The 17,676-nt window shown below is 37.7% G+C and overlaps 1 protein-coding gene and 1 pseudogene across 6 annotated transcripts in view; one reads left to right on the top strand and one right to left on the bottom strand.

The window, feature by feature from the left end:
• The window catches only part of KCNIP4 (potassium voltage-gated channel interacting protein 4), a 1,210,542-nt gene that overhangs the window by 238,157 nt on the left and 954,709 nt on the right, over nucleotides 1-17,676 (bottom strand). The gene's annotated exons all lie outside the window — the stretch shown is intronic.
• Nucleotides 1,034-1,617, top strand: LOC123937569 (annotated as a pseudogene).

Below are 17,676 nucleotides of genomic sequence, written 5' to 3'. Positions count from 1 at the left end.
GAATCAAATTCTGCAGTTATTAATGCAATCATAGCCTAGCCTTTTGCTCCAGGACTTTTAAAAAACCGACTTGACTCCCCCAAACCAATGTGATGCTTAATGAGACACTTGCATGAATGCAGGGCACGCAGCTTTGGTACTACATTCTCTTGTTTTTGCTTCCTTTCTGTCCTCCTTTTCAAAAACTCACACTCTTTTGTGGGTGATACGGGGATCTGTGACTCATGGACTGAATGTGACTTATGTCCCCCAAACTCATTATTGAAGCTCTCTAATCCACGGTGTGACTGTATTTGGAGACAGGGGTCTCAAAAAGAAGTAATTAGATGAGGTTAGGGCCCTGATCTGATAGGATTCCTGTGAAAGAAGAGACACCAGTGAGCCCTCTTTCTTCCTCCTGGCTCCCACAGAGGATACAGGAGAAGGTAGCCATGCACAAACCACGGAGAGAATTCGCACCATACCAAGATGGTGCAGACACCTTGATCTTGGTCCTTCACCCTCAGAACTATGAGGAAATACATGTCTGTTATTTAAGTCACCCAGACTGTGGTATTTGTTATAGCTGCCTGAACTGACTAATTCATAATCGATCTGGGAAATGTTGGCTATCTGAATGAATTTGGAAGAAGGGTTCAATGAAATATTCCAAGATCTCTGCAAATGTGATGAGAGTTAATATTAAATTAATACTGAGGAGAAAACTTTGGATCATCTGGAAATGATTAAGTTATGATATAGTTTTTTTCGTTTTAAGTCTCAAATGAGAACTGGCAGCTTCTGGTCATGGAGTTTCCTGCCTAAGAGAAGACTAAACTCCAGTCTCTTGCTCCATCTTTCCCAACCTACACCTGCACACACCTATTTTCATTAGGCATCACCTACTTCTGCTTGAAGGTAGTAAAGTTTCACTGTTACTGAGATCGGACCAGCCATATATTCTATTCATTGAATGTTGGGCTTGCATCACTTGAGGGCCAGCTGCGGTGAAGGCCTTAGCCCCTCCACTTCCTGAGGACCACTGCTGCTGCAGATGGCAGAACCCTTGCCACAGCTGGCACCCACCAGGCTGCTCTATTCCTCTTGTTCTGCGGAGAGGACTCGCAGTGCAGCTGTTCCTTCCATGGGATCCCCACACCGTCTGTGTAGTGGTGGATGGAAGGTTCTCTTGTGGATGAGAACAACAAAGATGGCAACCTCCAGGTGACTTCCACCATAATTGCCCCCTGGGCCAACAGTACCATCAGCTTGGTGGAGAAGCCAAAAATGAGCACGAAGCTTCTCTGTAAGGGGAAGAACCAAAATGGAACCCATGCTTTGAGCATCCTACTGATACCAAGAAAGAGTCCTTCATCTAGCAAGACTTTCATTAATGGGCTGATCCAGGGCATTGTCTATGGAGCTGTTGCAACTGCATTGATGTTCCTCTGCTTCTCCCCACTCATAATGAAATCTGTCAGAATGAAGCTGACAAAGGAACTTGCAGCAGTCAAAGCAGAAAACAACCCTACAGTCAGACCAAGCCAAGAAGCCAAGATTCCTCTGAAGCCTAAAGAGCCAGGAAAATCCACAATCAGCCCATCTTCAGAGAACCAAATATTGCATCCCTTACCCTAAACTTCCAGTAAAAGCAAAATAAACTGGAACTGATGACACCTGTGAAGACTACATGCCTACCTGGAATCCCCACTGTCCATGGAATTATCACAGTCTACAGAATTCTCAGCAACGCCAGAAACCCTGGAGTCTATGACAATCCCAAAGTCCCTGGAGTCCCCTCAGCTCCCAAAGATCCCTCAAGCCCCACCTGTCCCTCACACTGGTTCTCCATTGAATAGGGTTACTTTGGGACCTGGTCTTAGAGCGTTTGAAAGCAAACTCTATGATTTGCTGTTCAGGTTAACTAGAAGAAATATGCTCTGGCCTGGGATGGTTTCAAAGGAAGGGAAAATTAATGTGAGACCATGGTCCACCAAAAAATAGCTTTTGAGCCCCTACTATATGCCTACTGTACGCTCAGGCTTTAGACCCATCATACATGGATTCAATACCAACATCAGGGCTTAGTGGCTATATCTTTGGATAAGACCTTTCACCACTGCCCTGAGAGATACATGGGTGGAGAGTGAGTGAAAGGTGGTGTCCAGAGGTAGAGGTGGAAAAAAGACACAAAGTGAGTCCAAGGGCCTAGAGGGAGTCTATGCACTGGAGCTTAGATGGAAGGCTGAGTTCCTGGGGTCCCTGAATGCTAAGATAAGGCATTGGAGCTTTATCTGGTATGATCTTAATCCTGATTCCCTTAGAATATAAGTTCCACAAGAACAGGGATCTTGTCTTGTTTTCTTCTTGTACCAGTGGCACCTAGAATGGTTCCTAAAATATAACAGTCTCTCAAAAAAAAAAAAAAGTTACTTACTTTTCTGATGGAAGAAAGGCAGGAAATGGACAGAGAAAAACCTGGGCCTACTGAAGTAGTTAAAGAGAACATAACGGATTTGGAAATGGAGCAGTCAAAAAGCATTTGCTTTCCTTCTTTAAAAAAATAAACACAATAAAGTGCTTAAAAAGCAAACTCAACCCTCCTCCAACAACAATAATTAACACATACACTTTGCTACCTATTATATCCCTATAGCTGACAGGGTGTCCGGTATGAGCCGGGACTTTATAAATAGGTAACAATGAACAATTATTCATGAATAATCTGGCTGCTTTGCAAATACATTTCTTTTTTTTTTTTTTAAGATTTTATTTATTTATTTGACAGAGAGAGATCACAAGTAGGCAGAGAGGCAGGCAGAGAGAGAGAGAGGGAAGCAGGCTCCCTGCTGAGCAGAGAGCCCGACGCGGGACTCGATCCCAGGACCCTGAGATCATGACCCGAGCTGAAGGCAGCGGCCTAACCCACTGAGCCACCCAGGTGACTGTAACTTCTGCTTTCATGATTTATCTATTACAAACTTCACAATAGAAGAGATTAGGATTATGAAATATTTCAGCCGTATCTATCTCAAGTATTTTTGTTTTTTTTTTCTCAGAACTTCTGTGGTTGCTTCCCTCCCCGAAGCCCATCAGGCAAATAGGAGGGATAATAGGTCCGCATTCTCATGGATTCAACTATTCAAGGAGCAAAGGGCATTTAATTTTATTATTCAGATTTAGAACTACATTTTCATTATCATCTCAAAACTCTTTATCCAGTGACAGCAATGTTGTTACTTAAGACTTCAATGGGTCACAATAGGAAGCCCTGAAGTTATTATTACATCTATTCTTCCCTGGTTATCAGGCTCAAAACTGCAGAATTGTATTACCTAGTAATAAAGACCTTGGCAAGAAGTAAATTTTGTTAAATCAAAAATTCTAAGTTCAAAAGCTCTACAAAACCATATGAAGTTCAGAAATATTAAGAGATTATTTTCTTATTTAGAAGGGATTTATAATAGAAAATATAACTTTTCTCCTTACTTAACTTCTAAGCTTTTGAATTACTGATTTGTCATAATGATTTTAGACTAGATCAAAAAATTAATTATTGATTAAATACTCTAACAGTCCCTATGGTTGAGGAACCTGAACATGTATGACTTGCTAAAGTTACAGTTGTTACATGGTGAGGTGTGGATTTGAATCTCTGTTTGACTCAGTGGTTTTTCTTTTCAGCCAGGGAAGCATGTGTTACCTTTTCTTCTGTCATATGGCTCAGGAGCTTTTGTATCTCTCCTCAAGGAGCCTCATAATGACTGGGTGCAGAGTTCATTTATTACATGCCCACCTTTTCATAGTATTTTTCTGTTAGAACTCTAATGACCACATGCACCTTGAGCATGGGACCTAGCATGGTGTTTGAAGAATAATAAACACACTGCAGGTAATAATAAGTACACTGTAATTTACTGAATGAATGGATGATGTTGTTGAAATCTTTGTATTACGTAGCCACAAATATTCATTCTAACCTTACCAATGTTCCCCTAAATGTGGTCTTCTTCAGGAAGTTATCAAATGAGAGTCTTTATCAATCACAAAAAATGGGTCAGTTAATTTTTTTCTTTTTCTCCTAGAAACACAATTCTGTTTTTGCCCTACTGAGAGCAGTCCTTGTGAGTTAACAACTGGAGGCACACAGATTATTTCCCTGCGTGTTTTTTTTTTCCCCCCAAGAAATAGGCAGCTTTTCTGTGCAGGATTTAAGAAAATCTTTTTGCAGAAATAATAAATGCACACCCCCATTTCAACGTTCTATGCACATCCATTCTAGGTGATGTATGTCTGCACATTCTCAGATCAAAACTATCTTTATGAACAATTATCAGCTCAAATACACAGAGGAGCTCAAGATAAAAAGTTACGACAAGAACATAAAAAACTGGATGGGCTCCAAATCATGGCCCATAAATGAGGCCATGAGGCCATGGTCCATAAACGAGGATGCCATCTAAGTTGCTCCAACTGATTTCTTAGGATTCTGTAAACATGAATAGAACATTCTTTTTAAAAGGAGGCTTGGAGAGATCCCTTAAAAACTTGGGTCTCACTAAACATAAAACCATGACATATGATATTATTTTGCGCAAAGCAAATAATGAATTAATGTTTTTTTATGGAATAACTGAGATTTCAAAATCAAATCAATAAATACTAATTTATTGTGTATCAAGTAAGATGCAGGCTGAGGAGATGATGAAATCAAATAACTGACAATTTGCTTTCTTCAGTGAGTCATGGTCATCACGAAATTGCAAAGAAGCCAATCAAGATCTAATTAAACAACAGCAACAGCAACATCCCACGGTGATATAAGGCATCATGGAATAATCTGCAACCAAGCTGGTCAGGCAGCAAAATTGACTTATGGGATCTACACGGCATTTATATGACTCTGATCGCTTCATGCTCATACTTCTGGCAGACATCACTAATCAGTCACAGGGCTTTATCCTGCTGGGTCCAGATGTATTTCTCAAATCTTTCTCAATTCTTTTTTCTTGGCAGCCAATTAGCTAGAACTGGCTGGCAAAATGAAATCTATTTGTCATCTTTGTCTTATATTGTTCCTCACATGATGTAGCTTAGGTTCTCTAATTCTATTTTTTAATCACTCTCAGATTTCCAGCAGCTGGTCTCAACTCTTTCTCACCTAACATCTATTTCAACCTCCTTCTCAAAAGCCATCCTTTGTTGTAGAGACTGGAAAGTTAAGCCCTGTCTTATCTACACTCCCTTGCATTTAGCATTCCATATTTTAGTTCCATTTGACTTTGGAATGGAGGGGAGAACGGCAAGACTGGGGCAGAAACAGCATAGTTCTGTGATCTCAGCTTCTGGATATGGGGGTCTCACATTTCTGTGATCAGCTTCACTGATTATGGCAGAGGTGGAGTGAGTGGGAGCTGGGAGACATTGCTAGAAGCCCTTTATCGAGTGAGTTCCTCTAGCCTTTCCAACTAGTTTATAAACCCCCTAATATCTGGTAATAAAGTCCTTTCTTCTTAAATCTGATAGAACATTCCTCTTATTTGTACCTGAACTCTAGTCTATATACCTTTTGTCCCTTAAACAGTTCTTAATATGAAGTCTGCCCAGAAGTGAGTAGAATAGGTTTCTACTGCCTGGTTGTCTGAAAACTAGATTTCTGTGAACAGACACTGATAGCATGGCAACTACTGGAAGCTTTCAACCACTAGCTCTGAAACTTAGAGTCTGATTTGCGCAATTCTCTCAATTCCTTTTTGAGCTTCAAGTTCCTCACCTATAACGTGAGGGGATCATCCTGATTCATGTTGGGCTGCTCCTGTCTCTAGCATTTTTTACACTTGGTAAAAGGATTTACCAATGTGTCCCTTTACATAACTCATTATTCAACATATTAAAAGAATCTACTTATTACATACTTTGTAACTTTATTGCATAAAGTGAAATCTTTTTATTTTGGAATAAATATAATTGATCACTTCAGAGAGCTACTTCTGGAAGAGGCACCTTACAATTTAAAACAGTTTTAGGGATCCTAATTTCATCTGACAGAGAGGGAAACTGAGGTCCATTTAAGAAAAACTTATGCACATATATTCATACATCTATGGGATGTCACTTAGTTCTATTGTAATTCCAGTAATAGCCTCATTTATTTTTTCTAATTGTACCAGAGAGAAAAAGGGAAGAATATAGTGTAAATCTGGGTGCTAATTGTTTGAAAGGAATGAAAGTAAGCTGGGAGTTTACATTTTTATTTCTTGGCAATGCTCATTTATTATATGGCTAGCCCTTTTGTTATGTCTCTCTGTGTATTCCTGAGACTTGTTCAACTTCTAACATCTGAAACTTCATGCCTATGCATGAGTTTCTAAATTTGATCATAAAAAATAATAAAATAATAAATTTGATCATAAACCTTTTGATTAGAATCTACCTTTCCATTCTTAGTGAACCCAGTGTGCCCTGCATTGCATAAGTATTCAATAAATATTTACATAGGTATTCAATAAATGTTTGTTATTCTTTAATTAAATTATACTTAAGAACAAATAAAATTTTACCTCCACAAAGAGTTAGATGGTAAAATTCAGAGTACTCCCTTTTAACATTTTCTCTGAGTTTATCATTATTATTATATAGTGTTCTGTTAATTTTTTCCAACCTCATTTGGTACTCAAAAATGTATATTCACTGCAGAAGAATAAAACAGTAGACTTAAAAAAATATGAGCGAGTAAAAATAATAATAATAATAATACCAGGATAAGAAAATATAATGTTCCTAATAGTCAATATGAGTTTTGAATTTTATAGTGAGCTTCCTGGCAGTCAAAGCAAGAAGTAAAACATAACCCTTTATAAAAAAAAAATAATTATCACTTACAAATGTATAAGGTGCTTGAGAGGACAGTTCTTGCTAGAACTGAGCAGAATGACATGGTGAAATAAAGCACTTAACAGAAGTCAGAAAAATACAAATACTAATATCTGTATAGCATCTACATTATACAAAGCATTTTATACATGAAAGCTCACCTAAGTCATGCAAGTCTGATGTATTCTTTATATTTATTAGTAGCATTCCAATTTTTAAAAAGCACAGAAGAAAAGAAGAGAGAGAGAAAAATTCGAAATTAGGTTTGTCTGGATTCAAAACCCATGTCCTGCTGCAGGCCAGTAGCCTCTTTACTCAACCACATGATCTGGAGTAAGTTGTCTATACTCTTGCACTCTAGTGCCAATGACCTTGAGATATGAGACTATGATCTGTGTCTCCTGATGTAAAGAGTTAAGCAGACAAATAATGAAATGCATGTGGAAACCCTCTGGGGTACTATTATAGTTATTGTAAGTATACACATTTCTTTCTACATTAATATTGATAATTCTAATTTAATCACTGAACTGAGAAAATAGAGGATTACCTAGAAGTAATCATTTGGTTTGTATATATGTTAGGAGGTATTGCTGGCTATGCTCAATTCTCATGGTGTTCTCTGATTTCTGAACTCAAACCCCTTCAGGGGTGCAGCCTGCAGGGGATGAAAGAAAGGGCACAGAAGTCTGACCAGTCACCCTCCTAAGAAAATACTTGTAAAATGTGTGTCAGCTCCATTTTCTGAGAAAATTTGGAGTCAAATCCTTGGGCTAGGTAAGGATCACATGGGGACATTCTGTTACTCCGTAGTATAAATGGCTATCACCCAGGCCTCCAGTTGCATTAGGAACCTTTCCTAATAAGCATTCATGGGAAAGTGTAGTAGAAGGAGCCATGACAAATTCACCAAGCTGAGGTCATTCACTTTTACAGCCCAGGGGGTGGGGTAGGTGAGGTTCTTAATGGCTAGTGAAATTCCTCTTCAGGAAAGCACAAATCCAGTGTGACATCTACAAAATCCATCACTGGTCTCATTCTCTCAGCTGGAAAATAGGGTGCTTACTGGAGAACGCATGGAAAAAGAAGTCCTCTACTAAAGTCAAAGGGCAATAGAACCCTTCTAACAACTTCCCATTGTTGAGAAAGCCAGGAAATTTACAGATCCTCTGGGGTTGAGAACAAGTACAGACTTTGGTTTTCTCTTATGGTATAATAAAAACTGGTGAGGAAGAACAGACAAAATGTGGTTTCTCTTTACAGAGATTTCAGTAGATGTATCATTATACCTAGAATGACTTTCAACTGAATTGAGAGAAAAAGGAAGGCTTTGGACCAATCAATCATTTCCCAAATGCTACTTATTTTGCAGAGATAAGCAATAGCATCTTTCTTAGCGGTTTATTATAGGATGGCTCCAAAAGATCTCAGCTATGTGGGAGACATGCATGGCTCTAACATAATCTAAGTTAAATTAACAAGTATCTGTTGTCAACAAAATGCATCAGGGTACTCAACCCTGTTCATGTCTCTGGCAACAAACTGTGCCTTGTAGAAGAATGTTGATTTTCACCAACATGAAAACCAGCAGTTGCAGGCACCCTTTTAATAGGGGAGGAAAGTGTTAGATATGCTTAGCCTATAAAAAGATTGACATTATTGGGCACAGTGCAGGGAAGCCAAATAAATCTCAAATCCACCATCACGGAACACACTGAAATCATTAAATGTGTATAGATCTCGGTATGATTACTCTGGCCAGGCGGAAAAGGTTCATTTACTGCCTACTGTAGGGAGTTTAGCTGATAACACTGAAGAGGGAAGAAGGGTGTAAAATAAGGTACTTTTCATGTGCACTAAGGCCATTCCTCAATATCTTACCAATGGTTAGTCATAATGCCAATAGCCAATATGGCCCACCTCTCAATTTCTGACAACAGGTAGCCAAAGTGACAATACTTTTAATTAACTATTTTTAACAATGTGTTCACAGTCTTCTGTTATTATATTGGCTATCCCATAATAATGTGCACTTAGCATTTAACTTGTTATGACTTCAGTCAGTGAATACATGTTTAATTACAAATAAACACAGGTTGATGTTTGGTTCTAAAATGCTCAAACTGTATCTGCAAGAAAGAGTATTATGGAAATAACTGAAACTAATAGAAACTAACTCATAAAGGAAGCTGATTATTGAAATTCTCCCTCCTTCAATCCCTAGTCTTTCTGTCCTCCACCTAAGAAAATCCTTATCATTCCTCAAATCCTGCTATACTATCTCTTTGATGCTTTCCCCAGCTCTAGTAAACACTTTCATGTTTTGTCTTTTTTTTAATAATTATTTTTATTTTAAGATTTATTTATTTATTTGAGGGAGAGAAAGAGAGAGGGAGGAAGGTTAGAGGGAGGGGGAGAAGGAGAGATAGGGTTCAATCCCTGGATCCTGAGATCATGACCTGAACTGAAACCAAGAGTCAGACACTTAACTGACTGAGCCACCCAGGCTACCTTTGTCTTATTTTTATCACACCACTTTTCTCATGTTTTATGATATTTCTCTCCCAACTCTGCACCCTTTAGGAAGAAAGCGATATCATTAATAGAGTTGGTATATAGTTGTTTAAAAAGGGCTCTGCAACCAGACTTCCTACGTTCAAACCCTGGTTCCACAGTTGTGTGAACTTGGGTATAATCCTTAATATGATGTGCAAAATGAGGAAAATTGGAATATCTACTTGCTCAGTTATTGCAAGGATTCAATGAAATAATAGCATACAAATTCTTTGAGTAGCACAGGCTCAGGGAAGTGTTTAGCATTATTTCTTTTTCTTTTAATATCACCGCTAGCTTGTTTGAGGTCAATAATGACATACCGTGATTGTGTATAAAAAAGAAGAAATTCCCTAACAAATACATACTTCTAAGGTGTTTTCTTGTCAGTTCTCCAAATAGCTGTGATTAAATAAGGAGCATATATGATGAAAGTATGTATTCAGGGACTGAGCTCAATTGCCCCCTTCTCCCACATTGGAGTTGCTTCAATGAGCCTCCAGTTATTTCCCTGAAACATTTTATAAGAAATCAGACTACTTGTAAACATACCTATGCCCTACAGAGTTCTAAAATAATTCAGGCAAGGAACAGTGGATATGAATGGCCAGGTTTGTATTAAATGACTTTCTTCAGTAATGCTTTGACAAATTTAGGTACAGCCTGGGAAGCCATAAAGAATCTTGCTTGTCCTCAGTCACTGAAAACTCCATTAGCTGGCCTTTCTTGGGTTCTGGTCATTTACACTTGGTGTTCGTTCCTACTCTGCCTCCTTGTGAACCTCTCTGGTAGTGAATGTCCCAGAAAAGCTTTCACCACATGCACAAGGAATGGGGACCCCAGCATATGTGCAGGGAACGGACATCCATGCAAAACAGTTTTCTCATCCTGAGAAGGCCCCATCCAGCTGGGACCACAAACCACTGAGACTCTGACCAAAATGTATTCAATTCATTCAACTAATCCTGAACATCTGCAAAATCCTAGCGCTATTTCAGGGGCTAAGAATCCAGCAGTGAACTCCCAGAAGCAAAACAACTAAGCAGACCTTAAGGAAAATAAAGTCGATTTGAAGGTGATAATGTACTATGGGGACAAATGAAGCAGAAAAGGAAGTCAGATGGTCCTGAAGGAAAGGGTAGTAGATATGCCGTTTTAGATGGGAGAATCAAGGAGGAACCTGTGGGGACTTGAGATTTTGTGTAACAGACTGAATGTTTTCATCCTCCCCAAACTCATATAATGAAACCCTAATCCCAATATGATGGTATTTGGAGGTGGGACCTTGGGAAAGTAATTAGGTCACGAGGGTGGAGCCTTCGTAAACGGGATTAGTGCCCTTCTATGAAGAGACCAGAAGGCTAGTTAGCTTTTTTCCCACCATGCAAGGACACAATGAGAAGCAGGCAGTCTGCAATTTGGAAGAGGTCTCTCGGTAGGTCCTGACCAGGCTAGCACCCTGATCTTGGTCCTCCAGACTCCTCCAGGACTGTGAGAAATAAATGTTTGTTATTTAAGCCCCCCATTCTATAGTAATTTGTCACAGCAGTCTGGACAAATTAAGACCATGCAAAAGAAGTACAAATATCAATTTTTTTCTTTTTTTGTATTTTTGAAAAAAGATTCTGCTCTTCTTTGGTGTGACTTATGTCATGGATAATCAACATTCTGAAACATTTGCCTATTTAATAAATTGTCACTAATGAGAAATATTTTACATTGCTTTTCTGCTTATAATTAGATACAAATCCCTCAGACAAAGAAGAACCCAAGAAACAATAAACAGAATATGAGATGCCTGGGTGGCTCAGTTGCTGAGCATCTGCCTTCTGTTCAGGTCATGATCCCAGGGTCCTGGGATCGAGCCTTGCATCGGGCTCCCAGCTCAGTGAGAAGCCTGCCTCTCCCTCTCCCACTCCCCCTGCTTGTGTTCCCTCTCTCATTCTCTCTCTGTCAAATAAATAAATAAAATCTTTTTAAAAAATTAAAAAAAAACCAGAACTTATGAATTCAGTAAAAACTAAGTTTCTGTTTATTAGCTTTTCAATAATAACTCCCAAAGCAGATCACAAAATGTGCAATAAATTACTTTTATGTTTGGGGCTATTTAATAAGCAAAGGAAATGTTTTAAAGAAATCTCTGGTTGCTCAAAAAATCAAAACAAAACATTGTAAACTAAAAAGCTATTCAATTTCGTGAAGCCTCTGTACTCTGTAACAGATCACACGAAATCTTCTTCGTGGATAAAGACCCAATTTCTGAGAGTTTGAAAGATGCTTATGGTTCTGAGAAATGAATACACTGATCTCTAGTGAAAAATGGAAGAATCCCAAACCTCATCAGAGGCAACAATTCGAACTATTACTGGAAATGAACAAAAAGTATACCTTTGAAGTATATAGTTTTTTTTTTAAATGAAAATTGATTTAGATAACTCAGCTTTCCATTAGTGTTTCACAAACTTAAATTGTCTTGCAATCACCTGAGTGCCTTTTTTTTTAAAGATTTTATTTATTTATTTATTTATTTGACAGAGATCCCAAGTAGGCAGAGATGCAGGCAGAGACAGAGAGAGGGGGAAGCAGGCTCCCTGCTGAGCAGAGAGCCCGATGCAGGGCTCCATCCCAGGACCTTGGGATCATGACCTGAGCCAAAGGCAGAGGCTTTAACCCACTGAGCCACCCAGGTGCCCCCACTTGAGTGCTTTTTAAAACTGCGAAGTGTTGGCTCCAATCTCAAGATGAGAATTTGAAAATAGAACCAGGGAATCTGAATGAGAATCAATACCTGGGAGATTCAGATCCAGATGTCTTCAGACAGAAAAGATTTGGCTCTGGAATGCAATAAAATCAAATGAAAAGATCCACTTCTATATAAGGAAATATTAATGCACTCTACACACAACCCATAAATATTTCCACACTTTTTTTTTAAAATCAAAAGTGGCTTTATAATTAACAACCTGTACTTTAACTCATAAAGCTAGTCCTTTCAATTTGGAGATTATCAACAGACCAGTTGGGGAAAGGACCTCTTTCCCATCCTTTGGTTTCCATGATGACATATCTTCCCTAAACCATCCTAGCATCAGTTGGTCCTCACTTCCTCCCTCCTTGTGGAAGAATGACTCATCTGATTGATAAAATCAGGGAAAATAGCTTTCCTGCTTTGTTCATGTCTCCATTTTGTTTTTCTGAGAGCAACTCCTCACAAGGAGCAAGATTCCTTTCTGTTCTTCCAAACCTCAGTCTCCCTTGGGGGCGCATACATCCCAGGCAGCATCGCCTGTAACGGAGGTCAAGTCTACCTACTTTGAATCCAGTCAACAAGTCTGTGAGGCTCTCACACTGCGCTATAGCCTGCATCTGGTTTCTATCAGTAACAGACTATATTTTGTCCTCTTTCTCTCACACCTTTGTTAGTTCTTATTCATTCAAAATAAGGTAGGGGGAAAAGGGATGCTATTTCTCTGGCTCCCTTCAGAACCCTAATAGTCAGAACAAGGGCTCTTGTCCTATTCATGCAGACATTAGGGTGGCATTAATCATGGATCCAAACACTGAAACCAACAAGACAAGTTTATCCCATTTTATTTAAAAACAAGTCTAAAAAGTTTTATTTTTTTATCATTTCAGTCATTCAATAGTAAAAGAAAAAAATAGGAACTCAAAGTAAAAATTAATACTATCTAAATCACATGTTGGAATGTTGAAAAATAGGTAAAAAATTATAGGTAATGAGAATATGATTTATAACTAACTTGCAATCTCAACTTTAAGACATTTACCCAAATCTCCAAAGTTTGTTCAACTCATCTCTTATCCATCTGATTTGGACTTATACCAATGTATAAATATTTAGAATATTTTGACAGAATAACATTGGGAAGTCATTTAATTTCTCCAATCTGCAGTTTATTTTTTTCTGTAAAATGAGAATAAGAATTTACCTCTCTTCTTATAAAGCTGGAGTAGAAATGAAATGGGAGTACATATCATAGTGATTCATACAAATAAAATAATTTGTCATTATGAATTGTTACTTCTTTTGTGAATTAGTATACTGAATATTCAAGAATTTGCTTTTTTTTAAACTCAGGGAATCATGTAACACTGCTGTATGTATTTTCTCAGATTAAATAGCAATGATTTATTAAGGAAATCCTACACATATTAGGAAAGGTACTATGTGTTCTATGGATAATGAAGGAATAGTACCTGCTTCTTGTGTTCAAGAAGTTTTTTGTAAGAGAAAGATACAATACACACTGGGAACTAAAAGGAAAAAGAGAATAGGAGAGTGGATTTTGTGCAATAAAAGTCATAAGGAAAGAGGAGGCTGAAGAAATAAAAAGGGAATAGACTTGATTTTAAAGACAGCCTAGCCTCTCAAATAGATTGAGGAAAGCAGGTGGATAATTTCAGGGGAGGCGAACACATTGGTAAAATTAGACAGGCATGGACATGGTGTGAGTGCCTGAGCAGTTGCTCAAGCTGATTTCTGCCCTCAGGTAAACAGCTGACTAGGCACTATTCTGTTTCTTCAAGGTAAACAAGGGTGCCTAGCAACTTCCCAATTATGGTTTTTGGTAAGAACGGGCAAAAGTATGATTTTTAAAATCTCTATAAAAATCTCTTTAAACTGCCTTTAAACAACCGTCCAATTTGTTATACTCCTAGCATAAAAGTTCCATAAAATAAGCTTGAATTTTAGAAAACTGAAATAACTTGTCAAAGATCCCACATTGGGTAAATAATGGTAAGGAATCCAAACCTACTTCAATTTGTATGTTTGACCATATGTATAGTTTACCTCTGGTCACATTACCTGTTGATGAGGGTGAAAGTTAGATTTTATCATGAAGCTAGAAAGTATACCTCAACCACAGTTAACATATGTGATTCAAATATTTCACTATTCTTGTATCATCATTCTTACGATAATCTATATCTGCTTATGATAATCTGTATGCTGCTATCAGTCTAGCAGCATACAAAGAAAGTGCACCTCAGCCTGGGACTCAATAAAACTGTATTTGTTTATTTGTTAGCGATAATTAACTGAACATTCTAGCTTTCATCTTATTTTCTGATGACTTCTTCCAGCCACTCAAGGTTAAAATTCTGCCACAAAATTATTCTCAGCCATTTGTTAAGCCTGTTTTATGCTCACTACATTTATTTTCCTCAGGCAGTAATGTTATGAATATTGACTAAGTGCTTGGTTGATAGCCTGGAAATAAATATCTTTGTCTTATTTAAATTAGCCCATTTTTCTCTGTCTTTGAAGGAAAAACAAAGCTAATACGGAGTAGTAATTAGTACTGAGATGGGACAGGGCCAAATCCAATATCAAGGATCCTAATTCTCACCTACAGAGTAAGACATATTTATCATTATGCTAGAAAATTTGGGGGAAGATTATCTTAAATAGGAGGTATAATGCATAAATATTCTCTAGCAGCATATAGGGTCGAGAGGAAGGAGACATCTCTCATTTATTTACTTAATTTTAAGACAAACTTTAATTCTACTTAGTTCTGTTTAATTTTATTTGACCAAGTTCTGTTTAACCAAGAGAAGGTAAAGAGAATGAAATAATAGTGTAATTAACTTAACTTTTAACCCTCTACTTGGAACTTGCCTCTACTGTTTCCTGCCAGAGATGAGAGTGAATATGACCAGCACTCACCCATATTAGAATAAGGCACAAGAAGAAGCAAGTCAAGGAAAGGATAACCAGAATTGGTCAATTCTTATCCTTTGTCCCTTCTTATATGTGATGTTGACTTCAGACCAGCACTCTCGATATCTCATAATATATAATGCTTCTGAGACATCAGCAGACTGTCTATGGCTTACTGTGCAAAGCATAAGCCAAGCCCATGAGCGAAGAGCGTGGCACTGTCAAGAAATGCTCCCTACAGACACCATTATAATAAAGTGAGCAAAAGTTCTGTAAGAGGAGATAGCTCATGGTGTAGCTATCACAGAAAACAGTTTCAAGCCATTCTTACCCATGTGAAATATTTCCCTCCATTCTCAGCTTGAGAAAATTCATTGAAAGGAGCTGACAGACTTTCCTTAAAAATAATTATTCCAAGGTTTAAATTGTCCCCTAAAGAATAGACATATTCAGGTCCCTCTGGAGTGTGGTAGGGTGAAGAGATTTGTCCTCATGGAAAAAATTTCTCCACTCACCTTAGACAGCCATTGGCAAAAATAGTTCCAATTATTGTAAAATGTGTGTTTTTTAATGTGTTAGCTAGGCAGGTCAACTCAAACTTCACAGAGAATTTGCAACTATAGAATTTCTTTGCTGATTCTGCATTTTCCCTTGAGTACACCTAAAAATGCAAAGCTACATGTTAGTTTCATTGTTGATGTATTATAGAAGAGATATACAACAGTATTGAGGCCAGCTTACTATTTGGAGCATGATATTTTTAGTCTAAAATCTTATTAGGGACCTGGAACTTTTGCGCAAATTTTTAACGAGGTACATTTTCAAAAAGAGTTTAAGCTATACAATCACCTATTGTCATGAGGAATGCATCTGGTTAATTCTCTCCGTCTCCTTGAATATTTGCAGCAATAGGAAGGTGTTATTCCCTTTTCTCACTCAGGTGATGTTTAGAAGCCTCTGGTAACTTCTTCAATGCACCAGTGATATTTAGGAATTGCTGAATACAGTGAAGACAGATGTGGGATTTGGGTATTTGTTCAAGTGCCTCAGTCTTCTAATTATTTTATCATTCTCCATTTTCCCCCTGTAATTTGTTTAAATTTGAAATCACATCACCAATTTACTTCATTTCTGCCAGGTCTTCAATATTTCTTGTTTATTTATTAGAGAGTTTCTGTGACCAGGTCATTAATAACTACAAGTTTACTGACATGTAAAGTCATTCATACTTAATTCTATTCAAATGGATGTCTGAGAAAGTACTTGACCCCAAAATATACAATGTTGATTATACTAATCCAAAGACCTTGGAATATTTCTTCATGTAACTTAGAGATTTAGAAAAATAAACAAACAAACAAAATTTAGCCCTCATAAGAAAGCTCAGAATGGAAAAACGTGAGCTACAGCTTCTGAAGTTTGTGGTTGATTCTAATTTCACTGTTTGGTTGCTCATAAAGTAGACAAGTTACTAAGCCTCTTTAGACAAATTTCCTCATCTATAAAAGTGGTTAGAAAAAAATATCTATGAACTATCTGATATGTGGCAGAACCCAACCTAGTACAAGTTGTAACACAAAATATTCATGATCAGTATAAATAAATTTGTGTTTTGGGCAGCTCTATTCAGTGTCTGGGATCCTTTCCACCAAAAGTTATTTAAGAGGGGAGACTGAAGTAATCATTAGAAAATTTGAATTACCATAAGGTTCGTGCCCCGTCTCCAAACTATTCTGTCTCAATGTTACTTGACCATTTTGAAGATCTGTGAGGTTGGTATGATGGTGATCTCCAATGTGGGCAAGGAAATGAGGTTCAGAAAGGTTTGGAGATTTGCACAGGACTCAGCCAGAAAGTTTCAAGGGAAGATCTGATTTGACCTCTGCCTTTCTATCTGCAAAACTCAGTGTTTCTTAGCCTCAGTATCGTTCTGCCTCTACAAGCAAGCTCTATCATTAATTCGCAAAGGGAACTTGAGTATCTAATTATTTTATTATGACCTATATAACATGAGGGAATTTGAGGGGATAGATTTTCATATCTTCTTAGCCAAATAACTAATTTTTGGTTTTAGAATTTGTTACACAAACAACATTATTTGTTGTTTATTATTACTTGAGATGTTTGTTATCACTTGTGATGAATATGAGCATGACTCTAACAAGAGACATGACTCTTCCTCCCTGCTATTTAACTTCATCTAAGTAAAATGCATATATTAGTAAGGGTAAAGAAATATTTGAGTCTTTATTGCAATGATCTTATGCATGTCAATTTTCCTCCTAAATCCATACAAATGCAGGAATTGCTTCATCTAGTGTAAGACTATGCCATTTGTTCTCTTTCAATAAATTATCCAAAGCCTACTAAGCATCAGTCTTGGTGGGTGTGATGGGCATTGATGACTGGGAAAGTTTGGTACTGTTTCATACAGACAGGTCACCCTGATTGGCAAGAGAACAGGGCAGGAAGAACATTTTCAAGCTACAATGAAAATTTCATGTCTGTACAAAATAAGATTCCTAATGTTAGTTTAAAAGTCATTAGCCGTGGGGTGCCTGGGTGGCTCAGTCTGTTAAGCATCT

Source organism: Meles meles, chromosome 2 (genome assembly GCF_922984935.1).
Source record: "Meles meles chromosome 2, mMelMel3.1 paternal haplotype, whole genome shotgun sequence".
Taxonomy (NCBI): domain Eukaryota; kingdom Metazoa; phylum Chordata; class Mammalia; order Carnivora; family Mustelidae; genus Meles; species Meles meles.
This window is presented reverse-complemented; position numbering and strand designations above follow the sequence as displayed.